Source organism: Phyllobates terribilis, unplaced genomic scaffold (assembly GCF_046119375.1).
Source record: "Phyllobates terribilis strain yellow unplaced genomic scaffold, ASM4611937v1 Scaffold_5__5_contigs__length_657084704, whole genome shotgun sequence".
In the NCBI taxonomy this organism is placed as follows: Eukaryota; Metazoa; Chordata; class Amphibia; order Anura; family Dendrobatidae; genus Phyllobates; species Phyllobates terribilis.
This window is the reverse complement of record NW_027362765.1, coordinates 653,941,204-653,950,541: the sequence shown is the minus strand read 5'-3', so window position 1 is coordinate 653,950,541 and position 9,338 is coordinate 653,941,204. Positions and strand designations below refer to the sequence as shown.

The 9,338-nt window shown below is 42.9% G+C and overlaps 5 non-coding genes and 1 pseudogene across 5 annotated transcripts; all 6 read left to right on the top strand.

Annotated features, from left to right (window-relative positions):
• Positions 1-2,267: 2,267 nt before the first annotated feature.
• Positions 2,268-2,458, top strand: LOC141150531 (U2 spliceosomal RNA). Its single transcript, XR_012246708.1, has one exon. It is a non-coding gene; the product is annotated as a U2 spliceosomal RNA (small nuclear RNA).
• A 1,115-nt stretch (positions 2,459-3,573) lies between these two features.
• Positions 3,574-3,764, top strand: LOC141275346 (U2 spliceosomal RNA). The gene has a single exon (XR_012323591.1). It is a non-coding gene; the product is annotated as a U2 spliceosomal RNA (small nuclear RNA).
• Positions 3,765-4,879: 1,115 nt separating this feature from the next.
• LOC141151114 (U2 spliceosomal RNA) lies at positions 4,880-4,995 on the top strand (annotated as a pseudogene).
• Positions 4,996-5,519: 524 nt separating this feature from the next.
• Positions 5,520-5,702, top strand: LOC141150209 (U2 spliceosomal RNA). The gene has a single exon (XR_012246473.1). It is a non-coding gene; the product is annotated as a U2 spliceosomal RNA (small nuclear RNA).
• Positions 5,703-6,817: 1,115 nt separating this feature from the next.
• On the top strand, positions 6,818-7,008 carry LOC141275343 (U2 spliceosomal RNA). Its single transcript, XR_012323589.1, has one exon. It is a non-coding gene; the product is annotated as a U2 spliceosomal RNA (small nuclear RNA).
• A 1,115-nt stretch (positions 7,009-8,123) lies between these two features.
• On the top strand, positions 8,124-8,314 carry LOC141275342 (U2 spliceosomal RNA). Its single transcript, XR_012323588.1, has one exon. It is a non-coding gene; the product is annotated as a U2 spliceosomal RNA (small nuclear RNA).
• The last annotated feature ends 1,024 nt before the right edge of the window (positions 8,315-9,338 follow it).

The following is a 9,338-nucleotide window of genomic DNA, read 5'->3' as shown; positions in this document are numbered from 1 at the left end:
CTAATCTTTTTAATGGAAAAAATATAGATAATAAATTAATGGATGATTCGCTGCAAGGACTAACAGCTGTTTTAGATACCGCATCCCAAGAGTTTTTATCCCAAGTTTTAACGGAACAAGAAGTGTTAAAAACTATTAAAAGTTTTAAAACTGGAAAGGTCCCTGGTCCTGATGGCATCCCAATAGAATTTTATGTATGTTTTTATGATATTTTAAAAGATGATTTGTTTTATTTGTTTACTGAGGTTTTTAATAATAAGGTTTTATTAAATTCCTGGAAGAAAGGTGAAGTCTCCCTCCTATACAAAAAAGGTGATAAATCAAAATTAGAAAACTGGAGACCAATAACACTTTTAAATTGTGACTATAAAATAATGGCTAAAATTTGTGCAAATCGTCTAAAAGAAGTCATCAGCAAAGTTATTCATTCTAATCAAGTGTGTGGGGTGCCGGGGCGCAGTATATGGGACAATCTGAATTTAGTGAAAGACTGTATTGAGGATGTAAAAGACAGAAAGGGGAAAATGGCGATTTTATCTATTGATTTTGAAAAAGCATTTGACCGTGTCTCACACTTTTATCTTTTTAAAGTTTTAGAGAAAATGGGCATACCAGAAGGGTTTTTACTATCGCTTAAAGCATTTTACAAGGATTGTACAAGTAAGATTTTAGTGAATGGTTTTAAGACACAAGAGGTATTTTTACGGTCAGGGGTGAAACAGGGATGCCCTCTGTCCCCCCTACTGTTTATCTGTGCACTGGAACCAATGTTATGTGCAATACGCCAAAATAAACAGATATGCGGTGTCCCTCTGCCTCGAAGAGGTGGTTTGGAGGCCAAGGTTGTAGGCTACATGGATGACGTGGCGGTCTTGTGTACAGATGCACCATCACTTACGGCCACTCTCCATCAAGTGCAATCCTTTTGTCTAGCTTCTGGTTTTAAAATCAATTTTAATAAGTGTAACATTTTAAGTGTTGGGGGGATGATTTTACGTGATGTACCAATTAATGTCTCCGAATCCATTTCCATTTTAGGTATATCATTCACTGAAAATAATGATGGTTATAATAGTTGGGAAACAGTTACACAGAAAGTAAATACGAAAATATGTATGTGGAACATGAGGAGACTTACAATGGAGGGTAAAGTATTGGTTTTAAAGATGGTGATTTTACCTCTTTTATTGTATCTTAGCATGGTTTTCCCCCCGCCTGTTAATGTTTTAAAAAAGATAACCAAAACCTGCTTTACCTTCTTTTGGAATTCAAAAATGGAAAAGCTGAAAAGAGAAATCGTGATGAAATCAAAAGTAAAAGGTGGTAAAGATTTTCCAGATTTTAATAGGTTTCTTTTAATCCATCTGTTCGTTTACTGTTTTAATGCCCTTTTTAAGAATCACTATTGGTCCTTTTTTATGCGTTTTAATACAGGATTTTTTATGAGAAAGTTTGGATGGTATGAAGTTAATATATCTGTGCCCCATGCTTTTAATTTGTCGACGCATTATGAGATTTTAAGGAAAATAGTGTCCGATTTTAATTTAGGGACTAAGAAAATAGAGGAATTAAGAAATAGTAAGAAACTAATTAAAGAAATACGTAAAAGTGAGGAAATATGTAATGTTGACAGATATGATGATGACAAATCTATGTCTATCTGGAAAATGATTAACGTTTTTTATCTTTTTAATGAACAGAGAGATCTGGCTTGGAGGTGCATGCACCGCTGTCTTCCTTGCCGGGCATTCCAATACAGAAGAGGATTTGTGAGGTCTGCCACCAAGAACCGGATGCCAAGACGAGGAAACGGTGGAACATCTATTATGGACATGTAATTTTGCAAAGGATTTCTGGAGAAGACTGCTCCCCCTACTGGAAAGGGTGGCAGACCTCAAGGACTTTACATATAAAACTGTGCTATACGGACTTATGGAATGCCCCACAATGGACCAGTACACAATGGCTTGGAAGACAGTGAACTGCGCCAAGTCATCTCTCTGGAAAGCGCGCAACATTGCTATTTTTAAACAAGATGTTTTATCAGTGAATGATGTTTTAAGTTTATGTTTATGTGAAATGTATACTTATTATTTAATTGACAAAAAGAAGAATGTACATATTTCCAAAAAATGGCTTGTTGACCAATGGAACCTAATTATTTAAAATCTTTGTATTTTTTTGTTTTGTAAATTTCATTTGTCTTTTAACGTTTGGTATTTGTTTAATTATGCTTGTAATTTGTTAAAGTTTTAATAAACGGTTTTATCCCTCTGCAGGGGATAGCCAAATTAAAAAAAAAAAATCTGTTCTTATCAGTTTAATATCTGATACGTCCCCTATCTGGGGACCATATATTAAATGGATTTTTAGAACAGGGAGATGGAAAAAGAGCTTGCTCTGTCCACTCCACGCATTGACCTGGTATTGCAGTATCTCCAGGACCGGTGCACCCCTTCTTTAATGCAGTTTCTAAAATCAGAAAGAATTGAATTCAATGTTTTTTGTTCATTTTGCTTGTTTGTCGGATTTTGGGATGGACTCTTTGGCTTTGCTTTTCTTCTCCTCATTGGATTTTTCATGTTCAAAGTTGCAGAAGCCAGATTACAAGCTCATTTTGGTTCAACTTCAGCAACTGTGCATTGCATTGCCATGTAATGTGATGCAATGCTATCTTTCTAGCTCTCCCTTTTTACTTCCTTTTGGATAAACAGACATATTAGGCAAGCATTTTGGAGCTTTCACCTAAATAACTACAGGTGGTGAGATAAGCTGCACAATATAATTGACCTTTCAGTATATTGTTGCACACACACCATCTATTTAGCAAATGCCCTTGTTATCAACAGCAGCCTTTTAAACTCACCTGAGCTAACAGGTATGTGCGCTGGTTACTCTGCTGCGCTTAAAATTTCTTTTTTGGTTTGCTACAATGCCTTTTCTGAAACGTTGTCTCCTTCTGCTGGAACACTGACTTCTTTCATTTAATGCCTGCAGACTATAAAAGAGAACCCAACCCAAAAAGTTTGGTTGATTAGTCTGTGGCATTCTGTTAAACTGTTGCTTATGGCGGTCTCTGTGAGCTTCTCAGCGACATTCAGCCAGCCAGGTATCCTGCCTGCAGTAGATGGAATGTGGCAATGGAACGCTGGCTGCGCGTGTCATAATAGGCTCTGAGCCTTTATATACCTGTGCACAGCAGCAGCCACCTTCAGTCTGCTGCTGGACAGCCAGCAGCAGCAGCAGCAGGAGAGGTATGTAATCAGGAGCCCTCCTGCTAAGGGTAGACAGCTGCTCGTTCCACCCCACCCCCCGCCTTAATTGGTTCTCCTCCCTTCCAACGGTGTTGAGGCGGGTGGGAACAGCAGGGGGTGAAGGTGCTGTGTTTAAAGAGGTGGAGTTATGCAGATCTAAAACGCGTGGATTGCAGCAGCAGCAAGCCGAAAAGTGCAGGCATGTAAGGGATCTAGAGGTTGGCAACATGTCTTCTTAACGGGAGTCCAGGAGCTCATCTCCACAAATGGACTTTTCAGGATCCTTGGGTGGCTCCGTAGTTTGAAACCAATTCTGGTTATCGCTTCTCGGCCTTTTGGCTAAGATCAAGTGTAGTATCTGTTCTTATCAGTTTAATATCTGATACGTCCCCTATCTGGGGACCATATATTAAATGGATTTTTAGAACAGGGAGATGGAAAAAGAGCTTGCTCTGTCCACTCCACGCATTGACCTGGTATTGCAGTATCTCCAGGACCGGTGCACCCCTTCTTTAATGCAGTTTCTAAAATCAGAAAGAATTGAATTCAATGTTTTTTGTTCATTTTGCTTGTTTGTCGGATTTTGGGATGGACTCTTTGGCTTTGCTTTTCTTCTCCTCATTGGATTTTTCATGTTCAAAGTTGCAGAAGCCAGATTACAAGCTCATTTTGGTTCAACTTCAGCAACTGTGCATTGCATTGCCATGTAATGTGATGCAATGCTATCTTTCTAGCTCTCCCTTTTTACTTCCTTTTGGATAAACAGACATATTAGACAAGCATTTTGGAGCTTTCACCTAAATAACTACAGGTGGTGAGATAAGCTGCACAATATAATTGACCTTTCAGTATATTGTTGCACACACACCATCTATTTAGCAAATGCCCTTGTTATCAACAGCAGCCTTTTAAACTCACCTGAGCTAACAGGTATGTGCGCTGGTTACTCTGCTGCGCTTAAAATTTCTTTTTTGGTTTGCTACAATGCCTTTTCTGAAACGTTGTCTCCTTCTGCTGGAACACTGACTTCTTTCATTTAATGCCTGCAGACTATAAAAGAGAACCCAACCCAAAAAGTTTGGTTGATTAGTCTGTGGCATTCTGTTAAACTGTTGCTTATGGCGGTCTCTGTGAGCTTCTCAGCGACATTCAGCCAGCCAGGTATCCTGCCTGCAGTAGATGGAATGTGGCAATGGAACGCTGGCTGCGCGTGTCATAATAGGCTCTGAGCCTTTATATACCTGTGCACAGCAGCAGCCACCTTCAGTCTGCTGCTGGACAGCCAGCAGCAGCAGCAGCAGGAGAGGTATGTAATCAGGAGCCCTCCTGCTAAGGGTAGACAGCTACTCGTTCCACCCCACCCCCCGCCTTAATTGGTTCTCCTCCCTTCCAACGGTGTTGAGGCGGGTGGGAACAGCAGGGGGTGAAGGTGCTGTGTTTAAAGAGGTGGAGTTATGCAGATCTAAAACGCGTGGATTGCAGCAGCAGCAAGCCGAAAAGTGCAGGCATGTAAGGGATCTAGAGGTTGACAACATGTCTTCTTAACGGGAGTCCAGGAGCTCATCTCCACAAATGGACTTTTCAGGATCCTTGGGTGGCTCCGTAGTTTGAAACCAATTCTGGTTATCGCTTCTCGGCCTTTTGGCTAAGATCAAGTGTAGTATCTTTTGAAAAGGCAGTTTTGTCCTTGGGCTGCCCTAGTAAATTGATGCATATTACACACTGGTTTGGTGCACTTGTTAGTACGCCAGGTGGCTCATAGAGTTATCTGATGGAAAACATGGCCCTCCAGGATCGAAGTCACTAGGCTGGGTAAGTGTGAGGGCTTTGGAGCAATGTGCCCCAGGAGTAGGCGCCCTGGTGGGAGTCCAAGCTTACTGGGACTGGGAACCCCAGAAAGACTTGGCTTCGTTGCACGCCGCACCTTTGCCAATCATACTTTCTGAGCAACCCCCCCTATTCCTGGCCTCCGGGCTAGGAAGGGGAATTTTTATAAACCCGGTCGGAGGTCCGGTCAGCTTTGGGCTGAGAAACCAACACAGGCTCCAGCTCCACTAGGGTGGCAGCCTAGATGGAAGTTGGGAGCACGAAAACGGCTCTTCTCCGGCTTCGGCTAGGGAGAGCATCGGAGATCCCTGACCCTCGCTGTGGCCTTCTGGCTCGGAGGGATGGGGATGGTTTATTGGGGACCCTCTCCTCCGGGAAGGGTCCACATGAATCCTCGCCTCGTGCGCTGTTTTGGTGTGACTTCGGTCACATTTTTCAGTGCCTTGGATGCAGCTTCAATCAAAAAAATCTGTTCTTATCAGTTTAATATCTGATACGTCCCCTATCTGGGGACCATATATTAAATGGATTTTTAGAACAGGGAGATGGAAAAAGAGCTTGCTCTGTCCACTCCACGCATTGACCTGGTATTGCAGTATCTCCAGGACCGGTGCACCCCTTCTTTAATGCAGTTTCTAAAATCAGAAAGAATTGAATTCAATGTTTTTTGTTCATTTTGCTTGTTTGTCGGATTTTGGGATGGACTCTTTGGCTTTGCTTTTCTTCTCCTCATTGGATTTTTCATGTTCAAAGTTGCAGAAGCCAGATTACAAGCTCATTTTGCTTCAACTTCAGCAACTGTGCATTGCATTGCCATGTAATGTGATGCAATGCTATCTTTCTAGCTCTCCCTTTTTACTTCCTTTTGGATAAACAGACATATTAGGCAAGCATTTTGGAGCTTTCACCTAAATAACTACAGGTGGTGAGATAAGCTGCACAATATAATTGACCTTTCAGTATATTGTTGCACACACACCATCTATTTAGCAAATGCCCTTGTTATCAACAGCAGCCTTTTAAACTCACCTGAGCTAACAGGTATGTGCGCTGGTTACTCTGCTGCGCTTAAAATTTCTTTTTTGGTTTGCTACAATGCCTTTTCTGAAACGTTGTCTCCTTCTGCTGGAACACTGACTTCTTTCATTTAATGCCTGCAGACTATAAAAGAGAACCCAACCCAAAAAGTTTGGTTGATTAGTCTGTGGCATTCTGTTAAACTGTTGCTTATGGCGGTCTCTGTGAGCTTCTCAGCGACATTCAGCCAGCCAGGTATCCTGCCTGCAGTAGATGGAATGTGGCAATGGAACGCTGGCTGCGCGTGTCATAATAGGCTCTGAGCCTTTATATACCTGTGCACAGCAGCAGCCACCTTCAGTCTGCTGCTGGACAGCCAGCAGCAGCAGCAGCAGGAGAGGTATGTAATCAGGAGCCCTCCTGCTAAGGGTAGACAGCTGCTCGTTCCACCCCACCCCCCGCCTTAATTGGTTCTCCTCCCTTCCAACGGTGTTGAGGCAGGTGGGAACAGCAGGGGGTGAAGGTGCTGTGTTTAAAGAGGTGGAGTTATGCAGATCTAAAACGCGTGGATTGCAGCAGCAGCAAGCCGAAAAGTGCAGGCATGTAAGGGATCTAGAGGTTGACAACATGTCTTCTTAACGGGAGTCCAGGAGCTCATCTCCACAAATGGACTTTTCAGGATCCTTGGGTGGCTCCGTAGTTTGAAACCAATTCTGGTTATCGCTTCTCGGCCTTTTGGCTAAGATCAAGTGTAGTATCTGTTCTTATCAGTTTAATATCTGATACGTCCCCTATCTGGGGACCATATATTAAATGGATTTTTAGAACAGGGAGATGGAAAAAGAGCTTGCTCTGTCCACTCCACGCATTGACCTGGTATTGCAGTATCTCCAGGACCGGTGCACCCCTTCTTTAATGCAGTTTCTAAAATCAGAAAGAATTGAATTCAATGTTTTTTGTTCATTTTGCTTGTTTGTCGGATTTTGGGATGGACTCTTTGGCTTTGCTTTTCTTCTCCTCATTGGATTTTTCATGTTCAAAGTTGCAGAAGCCAGATTACAAGCTCATTTTGGTTCAACTTCAGCAACTGTGCATTGCATTGCCATGTAATGTGATGCAATGCTATCTTTCTAGCTCTCCCTTTTTACTTCCTTTTGGATAAACAGACATATTAGGCAAGCATTTTGGAGCTTTCACCTAAATAACTACAGGTGGTGAGATAAGCTGCACAATATAATTGACCTTTCAGTATATTGTTGCACACACACCATCTATTTAGCAAATGCCCTTGTTATCAACAGCAGCCTTTTAAACTCACCTGAGCTAACAGGTATGTGCGCTGGTTACTCTGCTGCGCTTAAAATTTCTTTTTTGGTTTGCTACAATGCCTTTTCTGAAACGTTGTCTCCTTCTGCTGGAACACTGACTTCTTTCATTTAATGCCTGCAGACTATAAAAGAGAACCCAACCCAAAAAGTTTGGTTGATTAGTCTGTGGCATTCTGTTAAACTGTTGCTTATGGCGGTCTCTGTGAGCTTCTCAGCGACATTCAGCCAGCCAGGTATCCTGCCTGCAGTAGATGGAATGTGGCAATGGAACGCTGGCTGCGCGTGTCATAATAGGCTCTGAGCCTTTATATACCTGTGCACAGCAGCAGCCACCTTCAGTCTGCTGCTGGACAGCCAGCAGCAGCAGCAGCAGGAGAGGTATGTAATCAGGAGCCCTCCTGCTAAGGGTAGACAGCTGCTCGTTCCACCCCACCCCCCGCCTTAATTGGTTCTCCTCCCTTCCAACGGTGTTGAGGCGGGTGGGAACAGCAGGGGGTGAAGGTGCTGTGTTTAAAGAGGTGGAGTTATGCAGATCTAAAACGCGTGGATTGCAGCAGCAGCAAGCCGAAAAGTGCAGGCATGTAAGGGATCTAGAGGTTGACAACATGTCTTCTTAACGGGAGTCCAGGAGCTCATCTCCACAAATGGACTTTTCAGGATCCTTGGGTGGCTCCGTAGTTTGAAACCAATTCTGGTTATCGCTTCTCGGCCTTTTGGCTAAGATCAAGTGTAGTATCTGTTCTTATCAGTTTAATATCTGATACGTCCCCTATCTGGGGACCATATATTAAATGGATTTTTAGAACAGGGAGATGGAAAAAGAGCTTGCTCTGTCCACTCCACGCATTGACCTGGTATTGCAGTATCTCCAGGACCGGTGCACCCCTTCTTTAATGCAGTTTCTAAAATCAGAAAGAATTGAATTCAATGTTTTTTGTTCATTTTGCTTGTTTGTCGGATTTTGGGATGGACTCTTTGGCTTTGCTTTTCTTCTCCTCATTGGATTTTTCATGTTCAAAGTTGCAGAAACCAGATTACAAGCTCATTTTGGTTCAACTTCAGCAACTGTGCATTGCATTGCCATGTAATGTGATGCAATGCTATCTTTCTAGCTCTCCCTTTTTACTTCCTTTTGGATAAACAGACATATTAGGCAAGCATTTTGGAGCTTTCACCTAAATAACTACAGGTGGTGAGATAAGCTGCACAATATAATTGACCTTTCAGTATATTGTTGCACACACACCATCTATTTAGCAAATGCCCTTGTTATCAACAGCAGCCTTTTAAACTCACCTGAGCTAACAGGTATGTGCGCTGGTTACTCTGCTGCGCTTAAAATTTCTTTTTTGGTTTGCTACAATGCCTTTTCTGAAACGTTGTCTCCTTCTGCTGGAACACTGACTTCTTTCATTTAATGCCTGCAGACTATAAAAGAGAACCCAACCCAAAAAGTTTGGTTGATTAGTCTGTGGCATTCTGTTAAACTGTTGCTTATGGCGGTCTCTGTGAGCTTCTCAGCGACATTCAGCCAGCCAGGTATCCTGCCTGCAGTAGATGGAATGTGGCAATGGAACGCTGGCTGCGCGTGTCATAATAGGCTCTGAGACTTTATATACCTGTGCACAGCAGCAGCCACCTTCAGTCTGCTGCTGGACAGCCAGCAGCAACAGCAGCAGGAGAGATATGTAATCAGGAGCCCTCCTGCTAAGGGTAGACAGCTGCTCGTTCCACCCCACCCCCCGCCTTAATTGGTTCTCCTCCCTTCCAACGGTGTTGAGGCGGGTGGGAACAGCAGGGGGTGAAGGTGCTGTGTTTAAAGAGGTGGAGTTATGCAGATCTAAAACGCGTGGATTGCAGCAGCAGCAAGCCGAAAAGTGCAGGCATGTAAGGGATCTAGAGGTTGACAACA